General features: G+C 49.3%; 1 protein-coding gene across 2 annotated transcripts in view; it reads left to right on the top strand.

The window, feature by feature from the left end:
* pcgf6 (polycomb group ring finger 6) overlaps positions 1 to 17145 on the top strand; it is a 94855-nt gene that overhangs the window by 19298 nt on the left and 58412 nt on the right. The window lies entirely within an intron of this gene.

A 17145-nucleotide genomic window follows, 5' to 3' on the forward strand; every position in this document is an offset into this window, starting at 1 on the left:
TATCGTCTATAATGAAGATATGGGCCCTGTACACCACTCTCACAAATGACTTCTTGCCTGCATTATTTCTCATCTCCATCCAAACTATTTCTACATCCTGCTTTCTTGAAATTAGGTTAACCCTCCTCTATATTGTGTTCAGTTTCCTGAACTTCCTATTTTAATAAATCTGCTGATTTACTCTTAGATTTGTACTCTCTATCTCTTCCTGTCACAATCTGTTTATTTCCCACAGAAATGCCGTTATCACTTACCTTATCTCTACTCTTTGATTTACCACATCTGCCCAAATTTGTTTTCACGCCCCACTGTTTAGTTTAAAACCCTCTCTACGTTTCCTGGATATGGTCACTAGAACACCTCTGCCAGCACGGTTCAGACATGGACCGTCCCAGCAGTACTGGTGCCAGTGCCCCACAAGTCAGAATCCACTTCTCCCACACCAATCAGTGACTTGTGCATTAATTTCTCTCATCTTACTTGTTTCATGCCAATTTGCACGGGAAGAAGCCTTACAACACCAGGTTAAAGTCCAACAGGTTTGTTTCAAACACGAGCTTTCGGAGCACTGCTCCTTCCTCAGGTGAATGAAGAGGTATGTTCCAGAAATTGTCTGAGGAAGGAGCAGTGCTCCGAAAGCTCGTGTTTGAAACAAACCTGTTGGACTTTAACCTGGTGTTGTAAGACTTCTTACTGTGCTCACCCCAGTCCAACGCCGGCATCTCCACATCACTGTTTGCACGCGGTTTAGTGCAATCCAGAAATTATTACCTTTGAGGTTCTGCTTCTTAATTTAGTGCCTAATTCCTCATATTGACTATGCAGAACCTTTTTCCTACATCTACTTTTGTCATTGGTACCTACATGGGCCACAACCATTGGATCCTTGAGCTGCAACCACTACAGATGTGTTTACTCTCCCCTGTTCTGCCACCCTGAATGACTTCAATTGGTTTCTTCAATTGATTATTTTAGTTTTTTTAACATACTTTATTAACCTTACCACCGGTTTGTGTTGTTTTAAATGTTAGGAATAGTATAGATATTAACCACTTACCAGATGGTCACCAGACAGCCAGGTCCTACCCCTGTAGTTGAGCAAGAACCGATTCCAACAAGGTGAAAAAGTCAGAAAAGGCAAAAACAGAGGAGTGCCTGCTTGCCTTCTCACCAAATTACCTCCAGCCCGCTGTTCAAAGTCACACTGAAATGTTTGTTTAAATATCCTGAAACAAGGAATTAGTTGACCCCAGTTACAGAAAAAGTTTTAATCTGCTTTCCCCAATTAGCTAACTTCACCTACTCTTCCAGGAGAGGGCTGGAACCCTGATCACGGTTGAGAAATTTAGACAGGAAATTTTGGTTAAATGCTAAATAGAAACTAAATGAGATTTTTACAGATATTAACACGCTCTCACTCATTGTAATAATTAGCATCTTATTATCAGGCCCACATCCCCACAGCAAATCATGCGCTCATGTTTAGGGCAGCAGGGTAGCATGGTGGTTAGCATAAATGCTTCACAGCTCCAGGGTCCCAGGTTCGATTCCCGGCTGGGTCACTGTCTGTGCGGAGTCTGCACGTCCTCCCCCTGTGTGCGTGGGTTTCCTCCGGGTGCTCCGGTTTCCTCCCACAGTCCAAAGATGTGCGGGTTAGGTGGATTGGCCATGCTAAATTGCCCGTAGTGTCCTAATAAAAGTAAGGTTAAGGGGGGGGTTGTTGGGTTACGGGTATAGGGTGGATACGTGAGTTTGAGTAGGGTTATCATGGCTCGGCACAACATTGAGGGCCGAAGGGCCTGTTCTGTGCTGTACTGTTCTATGTTCTATGTTGGTGTGATGTCAGAATGGCACGAAGCGTGGCTGGTGTCAGAAGGTGTGGACCCAGCGTGCAGCACTCCCAGGGGAGCTCAGAGGTGGGTGCAGGCCAGGGAGGAGAGGGGAGAGGGTTGTGACAGGGGTTCCTGGTTAATGCCGCACTACATGGCGGAAAAAGCCATCATTGCCGTGGCAGCCTCCCCATCGCTTTTCCCGCTAGACATCAGCCTTTGCTGATATCAGAGATTATTCTGCCCTTTGACTCGTGCATATCCAACTATAACTGCATTTTGAATGTATCTCAGTCGGCTTTGGAATGTCCTGAGGTCATGATAGATGCTGAAGAAATACAAATTCTTTATTCATATGTGTCTATATATGTGTGTACATATAAAATGCAAATTCTGTAAATGTGACATTAAATCATAAAAGGCTGAAAATATCTATCCGTCAGGATATGTTGAGACAGGCCCGTACATCAGGGGGGACTTCTTGTTTTCTGCTGATAGCTGCCTCGTTGCCTGCCTGGGGACCAGGTTGTTTGACGCTTGGTTGAGTGAATGTGCTTCAATGGAGGAATCGCTCCGATAGGAATTCTTCTGGATAGAGTTTCAGCCGCCTGTTTAATGGTGCAGCCAAGCAGTATTCAGCACTTGGCCTCCAGACATCATAGAATCATAGAATCATAGAATGTACAGTGCAGAAAGAGGCCATTCGGCCCATCGAGTCGGCACCGGCCCTTGGAAAGAGCACCCTACTTAAGCCCACGCCTCCACCCTATCCCTGTAACCCAGCAACCCCATCTAACCTAAGGGCAATTTAGTACGGGCAATCGACCTAACCCGCACATCTTTGGACTGTGGCAGGAAACCGGAGCACCCGGAGGAAACCCACGCACACACGGGGAGAACGTGCAGACTCCGTGCAGACAGTGACCCAAGCCGGGAATCGAACCAGGAACCCTGGCGTTGTGAAGCCATAGTGCTAACCACTGTGCTAACGTGCTGCCCATTATAATATGACGCCGTGAAGTAAAACTCTGCGCACAGCCTCCCAAGGCAGCTCCAGTAAATTATAGTCTCGAAACAGGGCTGGACATTCATGAAGGTAGAGAAACGAAATCCAGATTATTACATTCGCTGGGTTGTAGGTGCAGACGTCACGAAGTTAAATTTAAAATTGATAAAAAGCAACTTACTTCATTCCAAGGCAGGGAATGTTGTGAGGAGTTTGGAAGCTGGTTCATTCCCAATGCAGTTGGATGCTGCACTGATAATGCAGGAATCTGGTGGGTGATTTTTCTAAGAGGTCACAATGACCTTTTCTCAGTCCTGACACTGTGTCTATCTCCTTGTGCTTTCCGTAAAATCAACTGTTCATGTCGGAATTTTACTTAGTATTTAGTGTTTGAATTTGGGCAGCAGACCAGGTCTTGTGCATTGCAAATTCCTATTTAATCCCAGCAGTTGGGTTTTCTTTTTTGACTAATTTTGGTGTGAGTGATGAGCAGTTCAGAGAGGGAGGTCCATTGTGGGCTGGTGTTTGCCAAGCTGCCCATTTCCCCGGGATGCTATTCCTGATGCAGACTGGGTACATTGCAGTGTTACAATTCAATTCTGGCTCAAAGACAAATGAACATCAGGAATTAAAACACATTAATGATTCCATAAATTTATGAGATTTTTTACCATCGTGCCTCAAAATCGAAGCATTTCCTCCGGTTGAGCGAACTTGTCCTGTCGAAGATTGTTGTGCACGTTGTTCAGTATCTAAATACTGTTATTCTTGGTGCCCAGTAGGGGGCTGCAGAGGCCATAGGGTTTGTGAGAGACTTGCATGCAGAGTCCACGGGACCCTTCCTGTGATTAGGAGAGCCTCTTTCGTTTTGGGCACAGGGAGTTGTTTGAGACCTTTGGGTCATGTGAATTGCAGAATTATTTTGACGGTAGTCAATAACTTTTTCGCAAAATTCCTCACAGACTCTTATCAGAATCCTGGTGTCACAGCCTTCAATTGATCCGCCCTTAACATAATAATCATTATTGTCACAAGTAGGCTTACATTGACACTGCAATGAAGCTACTGTGGAAAAGCCCCTAGTCGCCACACTCCAGCGCCTGTTCGGGTACACAGAGGGAGAATTCAGAATGTCCAATTCACCTAACAGGGCGTCTTTCAGGACTTGTGGCAGGAAACCGGAGCACCCGGAGGAAACCCACGCAGGCACGGGGAGAACGTGCAGACTCCACACAGACAGTGACCCAAGCCGGGAATCGAACCCGGGACCCTGGCGCTGTGAAGCAACAGTGCTATCCACTGTGCATCCGTACCAATACAGATAGTATCCCCATGCTGATGCTGATATAGCACCCACTAACCCTCGGACCAACTGCAATATCAAGAACACCACTGCTGGGTATATTGGAGTAATTGCCACATTTTCCCCAGCACCGTCTCAAGGCACATCTGACCCGAACCTGGACAATTGGAGCAACAAGGTGTAGGTTTATTGCTGGGGTGTGGGTGAAAGATTAGCTGTATTGGGGTTTGGGAGTGAAGGAGTAGCTGTATTGGGGTTTGGGGGTGAAGGATTAGCTGTATCGGGGTTTGGGGTGAAGGAGTAGCTGTATCGGGGTTTGGGGGTGAAGGATTAGCTGTATCGGGGTTTGGGTGAAGGATTAGCTGTATCGGGGTTTGGGGGTGAAGGATTAGCTGTATTGGGGTTTGAGGGTGAAGGATTAGCTGTATCGGGGTTTGAGGGTGAAGGATTAGCTGTATCGGGGTTTGGGGGTGAAGGATTAGCTGTATCGGGGTGTGGGGTGAAGGATTAGCTGTATCGGGGTTTGGGGTGAAGGAGTAGCTGTATCGGGGTTTGGGAGTGAAGGAGTAGCTGTATCGGGGTTTGGGTGAAGGATTAGCTGTCTCGGGGTTTGGGGTGAAGGATTAGCTGTCTCGGGGTTTGGGGGTGAAGGAGTAGCTGTATCGGGGTTTGGGGGTGAAGGATTAGCTGTCTCGGGGTTTGGGGGTGAAGGATTAGCTGTATCGGGGTTTGGGTGAAGGATTAGCTGTATCAGGGTTTGGGGGTGAAGGATTAGCTGTATCGGGGTTTGGGGGTGAAGGATTAGCTGTATCGGGGTTTGGGGGTGAAGGATTAGCTGTATAGGGGTTTGGGGGTGAAGGATTATGTAATGAACTCCAATTGGCTTTATTGGTTGGCCAATTGGAGTATGAGCTCATTGAGGGGGCCCATATAATCACCTGTGTAGGCTTTGTGAGCCAGTCTTAAGTTGACTGGACTGCTAGCAGTACTGTTTGTAGCTGCTCCTGTAATATCATTATTGTAAATAAATATTGGTGTGGTGACGGAACTCCTGCCTCCCGTGGATTACTACAGATTAGCTGTATTGGGGTTTGGGGTGAAGGATTAGCTGTATCGGGGTTTGGGGGTGAAGGATTAGCTGTATCGGGGTTTGGGGGTGAAGGATTAGCTGTATCGGGGTTTGGGGTGAAGGAGTAGCTGTATTGGGGTTTGGGGGTGAAGGATTAGCTGTATCGGGTTTGGGGGTGAAGGAGTAGCTGTATCGGGTTTGGGGGTGAAGGATTAGCTGTATCGGGGTTTGGGGGTGAAGGATTAGCTGTATCGGCATTTGGGGGTGAAGGATTAGCTGTATCGGGGTTTGGGTGAAGGATTAGCTGTATCGGGGTTTGGGGGTGAAGGATTAGCTGTATCGGGGTTTGGGTGAAGGATTAGCTGTCTCGGGGTTTGGGGGTGAAGGATTAGTTGTATCGGGGTTTGGGGGTGAAGGAGTAGCTGTATCGGGGTTTGGGGGTGAAGGAGTAACTGTATTGGGGTTAGCGGGTGAAGGATTAGCTGTATCGGGGTTTCGGTGTGAAGGATTAGCTGTCTCGGGGTTTGGGGGTGAAGGATTAGTTGTATCGGGGTTTGGGGGTGAAGGAGTAGCTGTATCGGGGTTTGGGGGTGAAGGAGTAGCTGTTTCGGGGTTTGGGGGTGAAGGAGTAGCTGTATCGGGGTTTGGGGGTGAAGGAGTAGCTGTTTCGGGGTTTGGGGGTGAAGGATTAGCTGTATCGGGTTTGGGGGTGAGGGTTGTTTGGGTTGAAGGAGTTGCTGAATCGGGGTTGGGGGTGAGGGTTGTTTGGGGCTGAGGATTGTATAGGGATTTGGGGTGAGGGTTGTATCAGGGTTTGGGGGCGAGGGTTGTTTGGGGGGCGAGGGTTGTATCGGGGTTTGGGGACGAGGGTTGTATCGGGGTTTGGGGACGAGGGTTGTATCGGGGTTTGGGGACGAGGGTTGTATCGGGGTTTGGGGGTGAGGGTTGTATCGGGGTTTGGGGTGAGGGTTGTATCGGGGTTTGGAGGTGAGGGTTGTATCGGGGTTTGGGGGTGAGGGTTGTATCGGGGTGAGGGTTGTATCGGGGTGAGGGTTGTATGGGGGTGAGGGTTGTATCTGGGTTTGGGGGCGAGGGTTGTATCGGGGTTTGGGGGTGAGGGTTGTATTGGGGTGAGGGTTGTATTGGGGTGAGGGTTGTTTGGGGGTGAGGGTTGTATCGGGGTTTGGGGGCGAGGGTTGTATCGGGGTTTGGGGTGATGGTCAAATCGAGGTTTGGGGTGAAGGTTGTATGGGGGTGAGGGTTGTATCGGGGTTTGGGGGTGAGGGTTGTATCGGGGTTTGGGGGCGATTGGATTGGGGTTTGGGGGTGATTGTATCGGGATGAGTGTCGCATCGGAATTTGGGGTGATTGTCATATCGGGGTTTGGGGGTGAGGGTCGTATTGGGGTGAGGGTGGTTTGGGGGTGAGGGTTGTTTGGGGGTGAGGGTTGTCTGGGCGTGAGGGTTGTATTGGGGTTTGGGGGTGAGGGTTGTATCGGGGTTTGGGGTGAGGGTTATATCGGGGTTTGGGGTGATGGTCAAATCGAGGTTTGGGGTGAAGGTTAAATGGGGGCGAGGGTTGTATCGGGATTTGGGGGCGAGGGTTGTATCGGGGTTTGGGGGCGATTGGATTGGGGTTTGGGGGTGATTGTATCGGGATGAGGGTCGCACTGGAATTTGGGGTGATGGTCATATCGGGGTTTGGGGGTGAGGGTCGTATTGGGGTGAGGGTCGTATTGGGGTGAGGGTCGTATTGGGGTGAGGGTCGTATTGGGGTGAGGGTCGTTTGGGGGTGAGGGTCATTTGGGGGTGAGGGTCGTTTGGGGGTGAGGGTTGTATCGGGGTGAGGGTTGTATGGGGATGAGGGTTGTATCGGGGTTTTGGGGCGAGGGTTGTATCGGGGTTTGGGGGTGAGGGTTGTATCGGGGTGAGGGTTGTATCGGGGTGAGGGTTGTATCGGGGTGAGGGTTGTATGGGGTTGAGGGTTGTATCTGGGTTTGGGGGCGAGGGTTGTATCGGGGTTTGGGGGTGAGGGTTGTATTGGGGTGAGGGTTGTTTGGGGGTGAGGGTTGTTTGGGGGTGAGGGTTGTTTGGGGGTGAGGGTTGTATCGGGGTTTGGGGGTGAGGGTTGTATCGGGGTTTGGGGGTGAGGGTTGTATCGGGGTTTGGGGGTGAGGGTTGTATCGGGGTTTGGGGGTGAGGGTTGTATCGGGGTTTGGGGGTGATTGTATCGGGATGAGTGTCGCATCGGAATTTGGGGTGATTGTCATATCGGGGTTTGGGGGTGAGGGTTGTATTGGGGTGAGGGTTGTTTGGGGGTGAGGGTTGTTTGGGGGTGAGGGTTGTTTGGGGGTGAGGGTTGTCTGGGCGTGAGGGTTGTATCGGGGTTTGGGGGCGAGGGTTGTATCGGGGTTTGGGGGTGATTGTATCTGCTGTTCAGTTTAACCAGGCTTAGGCTTTGCTGCGTTCAGTCTTAATAAAGAACAGGTTGTCTTCAGTCAGATTTATCTCCTCCCTCTCTCTCTTTTCCCTCTCCCCACCCTGGTATCGACATGTCTAGACTGTTCACTGGCGAGCTTCGCAGAGCCTGCAGTGCAGATGGATGGTCTGCCGTGTTCTGTTATATTGCATTGTCTGCACAGATCAATCACTTTGCTCAATGACTCAGAAAGTGAATAGAGCAGCCGGGCGTGCTGTAGCACAGTATCTGGGGCCAAGAAAAGTTGTATTTGGACTGAGACTGTGCCTCAGACAGGGAGGACGTCAAAGCTAAAGTGTCTGTTCTCATGATATGGGCATCATTGGCATTTATTGTCTGCCCCTAATTTCCCTCGAGATGGTGGTGGTGGTCAGCTGCTGTATCTGGTGTAGGTACACCCACGCTGCTCTTAGGGAGGAAAATCCATGTGGTTGACCCAGTGACAGTAAACAGCGATATGGTTCCAAGTCAGGCGGTGTTAACATGAATCTGCTGTGCTGGAGGTCAGAGATTTGGAAGGGACTGTCGAAGGAGCCTTGGTGAGTTAATGCAGTGCACGTTGTTGATGGTACACACGGCTGCCACTGTGTCATCGGCTGTGGAGGGACTGAATGTTGAAGGCAGTGTCTTTGTCTTGGATGATGACGAGCTTCCTGAGTGTTGTGGGCGCTGCATCGATCCAGGCAAGTGAGGGTATGCCACCGCACTTCCAACCTGTGCTTTGGAGATGGAGGTGAATCACTTGTCATATCGTAGCAGACTCTGACCTGCTCCAGTAACTTGGTTTCTGGTTAATGGTAACCCCCTAGGATGTGAATGGTGGGGAATTCAGCGCTGTTAATGCTGTTGAACATCATGTAGGTGATTAGACAAGGGCAGCACGGTGGTGCAGTGGGTTAGCCCTGCAGCCTCACGGCGCTGAGGTCCCAGGTTCGATCCTGGCTCTGGGTCACTGTCTGTGTGGAGTTTGCACATTCTCCCCGTGCTTGCGGGGTTTTCGCCCCCACAGCCCAAAGATGTGCAGGCTAGGTGGATTGGCCACGCTAAATTGCCCCTTAATTGGAAAAAAATGAATTGGGTACTCTAAATTTTTTTTAAATGTAGCTTGTTCGACTGGAGGAGATGATCAGTGTCTGCTAATTGTGTGGCACAAATCTTATTTACCACTTGTCAACCCAATTTTGGATGTTCTCCAAGTCTTGCTGCATGTGGCAGGAACTGGTGCATTATCTGCGAATGTACCCAGTGTCATCGGCAAACATCCTACTCCTGACTTTAATATAAGGGGAAGGTCATCAATGAAGCAACCTGAGACACTGTTCGCAGTAACTCCTGGAACAATGTCCTGGGACGAAAGATGATTTACCTTTGGACAACCACAACCATCTTCCTTCGTGCTCAATATGTCTCCAACCAATGAAGGATTTTCTCCTAGATTCCATTGACATCAATGTCACACGAATTACAATATTTACATCTTCGAATAAGTTCATTCAGCCCTTTGTGCAAGGGCAGCTCACCTCGTCCCACTCCCCCCATCTCTCCCCTGTAGCCCGCCTAATATTTTCCCACCAGATAATTAGCCAATTCACTTGTGAAAGCCTCATTTCAATCCACCTCCAAAATCACCGAATCCCCCTCCGTATTAACATCCTGGGGGCTACCATTGACCAGAAACTAAACTGGACTAGCCATATAAATACTATGGCTAAAACAGCAGGTCAGAGGCTAGGAATCCTGCAGCAAGTAACTCACCACCTGACCCCCTAAAACCCATCCACTATCTACAAGGCACAAGTCAGAAGCATGATGGAATACTCTCCACTTGCCTGGATGAGTACTAGTGGCTCATTTAAATACCTGGATGGCAGATTCACCCGGCACCCAGGACTTAATGGCCGCATGTGCAAGGCCTCGCCAGGGCGTCCTTTCGTACTGATCCACACAGACATGCACCAGGTATAACGGCACTTTGGCGGTCGCACAGGCCATTGGAGACCCCTGGGTGGCTGGGGACAAGGCAGGGTGGTACTCTGGCACCTGTGCACGTGGCACTGCCACCCATGCACCCTGGCAGTGCCTAGTGCCTGGGAAACTGCCAGGTTACAAGGCTGGCAGTGCCTGGGTGCCAGGTTGGCACTGCCAGGGTTCAGGCATGGGGGGGGAACCTTGCTGATTGGAGGGAAGTGTTTCCAGGGGCTTTGACAAGGTAGGGTAGGGGCGGTCGATAAAGCAATAAGACCTGAAAGTGGGATGGGTGGGGGGGGTGATCAGGGCTGCCGATCAAAATAGCACCCCAATCTACGAACGGCCGTTCCTGCTGGCAAGATCAACTTGTCAGCAGGAAATCAACTAAAGTGTGGCCTCGAAGTGGAGAAACTCTCTGGGGCCAGAATTTTCGAAGATGACGACCAACGCATCGGCTATTTCCATGGTCCTCTCCTTTAGTCCCCTGGGATTCCTGCACTACCTGCCGTGTGCTTTTGCTCTGTCTGGCAGTCACCCATTCCCTTTCTGACTGTGCGGTGTGGCCACCTCACTGTATGTGCTACCCATGAAGATCTCATCCTTGCCAATGCTCCACAATGACTCCACCACCGAAATGTGCATTCCAAGTTGCTGCAACTAGAGATGCTTCCTGCACATGTGCTTACCATTGACACTGGAAGTGTCCCTGACATCCCAGGCTAGAGAAGCTGGGGTGAGAAAGATGGTCAGCATACGCTGCCCATTCCTAATTGCCCTTGAAATGAGTGGCTTTGCAGAGGACATTTAAGAGTGAGCCACATTGCTATGAATCTTGAGCCAAATGTAGGCCAGACCGGGTAAGGGAGGCAGATTCCCGTCCCTCAAGGGGACCAGCTAGTGAATCAGGTGGTGAAATGGCCATATTGGATTTTCAATTCTAGATTTTTCTTATTCAGATTTAACCAGCTGCCATGGTGGGATTTATACCCAGTACCCAGGTTCTCAGAGCTTTACCCTGGGTCTCTGGATTATTCAAGTGAAAATACCAGTAGGCCACGACCTCACTGGGTGCTGTGGTAGGAAACAGGCTGGAGACACTGGGTGTTATGATCCCAGATGATGCTATCCCAGGGAAGCGAAGGTCCCAGAATGAAACACTGGCCCACAAGACCGTAACTTTTACTTTTTTATAAAACGTGGAGGAACAGAGCGACAGGACCACTGATTGGTTTTAGCAACAACAAAAAAATATTTATATGAAAAAAATAATGCAGCACTTCTTTACTCCTCCTACCCCCAATTATAAACAGGTTTTAAGCTTCACGCGGATGGCAGAATACATTTGAAGCTACAATGGTCTCATTAGCACACAAAGTACACAGATTGGCTGTGGTCAAATACACTTTCCGTTCTGAACCTAAGTTAGTGAGCTGGATTCTCCGATTTGGAGACTATGTCCCCACGTCAGCGTGGGAACGGTGGCGGAAAACTGGGGCAAAATGGCCACCTATTCTTCCTTGTGCTGGGGGCTAGCGGGGAGGCAGCCAGCTCTAGCTGCCGAAACGGCCTGGAGAATTGCTGGGTCCGTGGCCGGGCATGACGATGGCCGCGCCGTGCTTCAACGCAAATGCCGCTCACGGGCCCAGACCCGGAAATAGTCCCCCCTCTTTGGCCGGCTCGCGTGCCCCGGACCGCCCCAGCACAGTGCCCCAGTCCTGAATATATCCACCCCTGCCCTCCCCCGACTGTGGCGGTGCTGGACTGAGTCCGCAGCCGGCACGCCGAGTTTCCGGCGGGTGAGCCCACATGTATCACACGCCATCGGGAACTCGGCCGGTCGGGGACGGAGCATCGGGGGTGAGCCTCAGGCAATGGCCTGAAGCCGTAGGTACGTGGTACGGCATACTCGCCGAGTACGCTGCTATGGAGGGGGCGGAGAATCGCGGAAATGGCGCAGCCACCCATTCCATTAGGAATTTGGATTCCCCAGCCCATTGCCGAACACATTTTCGCCGTCGGCGACCAGAGAATCCAGCCCAGTATCTTTGGATTTCTCCTCAGAATCCCCCCAGATGACTGCCCATGAGAAGTTCCAAACCCCACTCCCAAAACGCACTTTAAAACCTCTCTCTTAATCATGCTTTCCACTAGCAGTTTGCATTCTGAAATGCGCTCCACATTTTCCGAAGGACTTTTTTGAACAGAGCTTCCACTTTAACCAGCAAATCCACTCCATGTTTTACACCAACCCCTTTCAGTATCTCTTTGTCTTGACTACTTTTACACACAAAGATTCTGATATCCAGTCACCGATTGCTCCACGTTTATTTCAATTAACATTTCACGAAGTATGGTGAGATATCACAAACCATTGCAGATATTTTTCTGACTTCTCACTAGCTAACCCGTTTATAATTCTGTGACTTGAAATGAACAATACGCAGGTCTTCTTTGTTCCTTTAACTTCAGGCTCCCTGGAAACTCCTCTTCATTTCTCTAGTTTCCTTAACTGTATGGCTTTTCTTTTAGCAAAGCTGAGAGAGATATTCCCTCACTAGCTGCCTGTCACCAACTGCTGTAACTTCCAGCTAAAACTAAAGAACAAAGAAGGTCCCCCCCCCCCCCCCCCCCCCCCCCCCACAGAGGCCTCTAGTTGCCAAGCAACTATATTTACTCTTCACGCCATAGCTCCTCCTATCACAATAGAATCCCAGCTGGAACTGAAACCAACCCCCACACATGCAAACACCTTTGTCCAGCATGAATCTGACTATAGGTCCCTTCCAGACTCAGAAATATTAAATTAAACCCACCTAAAACTGTATGTTATTTCTAATATTTGCCCTTACAAATATAAATCCCGTAACATTTTTAAAGAGCAGAGAAGGCTAAGAGAAAATTTGAGAAATAGTTTAAAATCATGAAGGATATAAATAAATAAAGCAAAGCTTTCCAGTGGATGAAAGTTGATGGCATAGATTTAAGGCAATTGGCAAAAACAGAGGGTGATTTTAATGCAATGAAATAGTTAGGATTGACTGCACTGCCTGTGGGATAGTGGAAACAGGTTCAATAGTACCTTCAAAAGGGAATTGGATAAAGGATTCCAGGGATATGGGAAAAGAGGAGGCTAGTGGGATTAGCTGTATTATCTTTGAAAGAGCTGGTGCAGATTTGATAGAGTGAATGTGCTATTCTATTATTGAACAAAATCTCTAATGAGGACTGGAGCCAAGTGGCCGCAGTGGAACCCATGCTGAGCATCAGTGAACAGGCTATTGGTGAGTAAGCATCACTTTATAGCCCTGTCAATGATACCTTCCATCACTTTATTGATGATTTATGAGACGGATGGGATAGTAGTTGGCCAATTAGGATTTGTTCTGCTTGCAGACAGAACATATTGGGCTATTTTCCACATTGTTGGGTAGACGCCAGTGTTGTAGCTGTACTGGAACAGCTGGCTAGGTGCACAACACGTCCTGGAGCAGAAATTGGTAATGCTGGAGCTTGGATATTGTTGGGGCACCTGGTCTTTGTTGTATGCAGTGTGCTCAGCCATTTCTGCATATCACATGGCATGAATTCAGTGAGCTGAAGGCTGGGTCTGTGATGATTAGGGACCACGGGAAGAGCAAAGGCAATCAGTGTGCGGGGTAGGGGGAGGGGAAGTTTGTGCTATTGATCAGTCTGGGCGGTCTGTATATTGGGGGTGGGAGTTGAGTTTATGTGTTGGTGGGAGAGAGTGTGTTGAAGTGAATACTGTCTGCAGTTTCTCTGTTTAAAATAAACGTGATTCTGAAGGATTGTACAACTTTTATTTTTCTAAATGCAAATAGTTCTGAATGTCACAACCTTTCATTGCCTGCAGTTTATTTGTCAGAAGTCGTGAAGCTCTTTGAGTAGAAAATCCTTGCTGACATCAGTTGATGTTGTAGGTTTAATATTTACTGTTGATTTGTTATTTAAATGACTTGAGTCGCAGACAGCCTTCTGGGCACAACAAAGTCCAGTCTTACATGGCAAAGCTTGATGCTGGCTCCTGTTTTAAGGCTGTTTAAACTAGGTCGCAGACTGTGACGATTTGAATTCTCCTCTGTTAGAATGTTGACGCTGCACTTTGAGTTCTATTGGTCTCATAGGCTCTTTGGATTGTCATCAGTTGAGAAATTTTGTCAGACTATTGGTGAATTTCACTCTTTCCAACCCCGAGGAACTGAGGAACAGTTCCCCCAGTCCACTCCTGGGGGTAACTGAGGAACAGTTCCCCCAGCCCACTCCTGGGTGTAACTGAGGAACAGTTCCCCCAGCCCACTCCTGGGTGTAACTGAGGAACAATTCCCCCAGCCCACTCCTGGGTGTAACTGAGGAATAGTTCCCCCAGTCCACTCCTGAGGGTAACTGAGGAACAGTTCCCCCAGTCCACTCCTGGGGGTAACTGAGGAACAGTTCCCCCAGCCCACTCCTGGGGGTAACTGAGCAACAGTTCCTCCGGCCCACTCCTGTGGGTAACTGAGGAACAGTTTCCCCAGCCCACTCCTGGGGGTAACTGAGCAACAGTTCCTCCGGCCCACTCCTGGGTGTAACTGAGGAACAGTTCCCCCAGCCCACTCCTGGGTGTAACTGAGGAATAGTTCCCCCAGCCCACTCCTGTGGGGAACTGAGGAACAGTTTCCCCCAGTCCACTCCTGTGGGTAACTGAGGAACAGTTCCTCCGGCCCACTCCTGGGTGTAACTGAGGAATAGTTCCCCCAGCCCACTCCTGTGGGGAACTGAGGAACAGTTTCCCCAGCCCACTCCTGGGGGTAACTGAGGAACAGTTCCCCCAGTCCACTCCTGGGGGTAACTGAGCAACAGTTCCCCCAGCCCACTCCTGGGGGTAACTGAGGAACAGTTCCCCCAGCCCACTCCTGGGGGTAACTGAGCAACAGTTCCCCCAGCCCACTCCTGGGGGTAACTGAGGAATAGTTCCCCCAGCCCACTCCTGTGGGTAACTGAGGAACAGTGGTCCGAGCCTATTCCTTGGGGTACTGTTTTCTGACCTTTGACCCCCACGGTCCCTTTGGTTGTTATTCATTCTTCTGTCTGACCCCTGACTCCTCACGGTCTGAACCTAGCCATGATTGTACTGTAGCAAGCTATGTCATTCTGGTTTAGGGATGAGGAATCTGCTGTTGACAACAAATTGTGATAGAAATGATCAAAGACTCCAGAAGACATGGATAGTTCTGCAAGATAGACGTTAGGAACAGACAATTTAGTGAAGGGAAATGCAAAATAATTTTGTAAGCAAGAATAAGGACAGGAAATGCCCTTTAAATAGTGATATGAGTAGAGGAGCAAAGAGATTGGATGCCCATCAGAGGTGAGACGGGCAGCACGGCAGCACAGTAGTTGGCACTGTTGCTTCACAGCTCCATGGTCCCACGTTCGATTCCCGGCTTGAGTCACTGGATGTGCGGAGTCTGCAGGTTCTCCCCGTGTCTGTGTGGGTTTCCTCCGGGTGCTCCGGTTTCCTCCCGCAAGTCCTGAAAGACTTGCTGTTAGGTAATTTGGACATTCTGAATTCTCCCTCTGTGAATATGGAACATACAGTGCGGAAGGAGGCCATTCGGTCCATTGAGTCTGCACCAACCCACTTAAGCCCTCACTTCCACCCTATCCCCGTAACCCAATAACCCCATCTAACCGTTTTGGACACTAAGGGCAATTTATCACGGCCAATCCACCTAACCTGCTCATCTTTGGACTGTGGGAGGAAACCGGAGCACCCGGAGGAAACCCACACAGACACGGGGAGAACATGCAGACTCCTCACAGATAGTGACCCAGCGGGGAATCGAACCTGGGACCGTGGAGCTGTGAAGCCACAGTGCTAGCCACTTGTGCTACCATGCTGCCCTTAAACTGAACAGGCGCCGGAATGTGGCGAATAGGGGCTTTCCACAGTAACTTCATTGCAGTGTTAATGTAAGCCTACTTGTGACAATAAAGATTACTATTATGTGCAGACATACACTAAAGCAGCACAAATAGGTATTGGTAAATAGGGCAAACCAAATGCATGGTTTTGTAACTAGAGGTATGGAGGGTACAACAACCAAACTGAACTGAAATGAAAATCAGAAATAGTGGAAAGGCTCAGCCGGCCTGTAACGAGAGACACAGTTACAGAACCTTTCATCAGAACTGTTGGATGGGGAGTAGGGGAGTGTGATTAGGCTGGGTGGCTTTTGACAGTCAACACCAGCACAAACCTGATGGGCTGAATGGCTTTGTTTATGTTGTAATATTTTATGGTGCTGTGACCTGAATAGGCAGTGGTGCTCTCAGGTTTCATATCTGGCCATTGATTTTGCAGCTGGGACTAATAAATTCATTAAAGGATCCAAAAGGGAAGTAATTTGTTTGCCACCAATCCACAGGCTCTTAAAAACATATCCAAAATAATTCAAAATCTGGCTATGAATTGGTTAGCTGGACTGTTGTTTACCCTCGATTCCTGCTTTCCCCATTCACTTGATAACTCTTTGCAGCTTTGGGTTTGAATTTAACGTTCAGGGCACACCTGAAGTCAGCGAGGGTGGGAGCGGATGTGAACCCGCTCCCGCCTGAGATTGCGTTTTTAACGGGATATTCCGCTGGCTGGCCCATTAACGGCCATTGAGCCTGAAACGTGCTCTGTAAAACGCTGAGTGCTGCCAAGGAGGGCGGACAACACAGAAACCAGAGGTGCAGGTTGGCACATCCATTGTGCTCCCTCCGGGGAGACAGCCACGGTGGAGCCGTCTGAGGGAGCAGCTGACAAGCTGACAAATAAATATCAGTGGAAAACCTTTGCCACGAGTGTCTAGGCAGCACAATCATACACAGACCTCTTTCCCCAGGCACATTTGTTAATTTTATTTGAGCCCTCACTTTCATTCCCCTGGATCAAGACTGCAGCTAAAGTGAAAAGGCTACCATGCTAGCTGTAAAGGCAGACAGCAACGTGGAATCCCACTCAATTGCTGTTTAATTCATTTAAATTGGTTCCTCCTTGTTGGCGGGTGCACCTCCCCGTGTCTGCGTGGGTTTCCTCTGGGTGCTCTGGTTTCCTCCCACCGTCCAAAGACATGCTGTTAGGTGTATTGGACATTCTGAATTCTTCCTCCGTGTACCCGAACAGGTGCCGGAATGTGGTGACCAGGAGATTTTCACAGTAACTTCTTTGCAGTGTTAATGTCAGCCTACTTGTGACAATAATAAAGATTATTGTTATTTCCTCCTTGCCAGGCGCAATGACACTGGGATACATTTGACATCTTCTTATGCGATTATATATGTTTCTGGGTCAAGAGACCACCAACACTCTCACTGGGGTTTCCCAGATCTGCCGCAATAGCTTTTTCCACGGCGGATGCAACAATCCATTCAAATCCCCCTTCACTTGGCGGGCTGGATGATCCCAGCAGAGGGAAGGCCTGAGAAATCCTGTCCTCTGTACCTAACC

This window comes from Scyliorhinus canicula, chromosome 16 (assembly GCF_902713615.1).
Source record: "Scyliorhinus canicula chromosome 16, sScyCan1.1, whole genome shotgun sequence".
Taxonomy (NCBI): domain Eukaryota; kingdom Metazoa; phylum Chordata; class Chondrichthyes; order Carcharhiniformes; family Scyliorhinidae; genus Scyliorhinus; species Scyliorhinus canicula.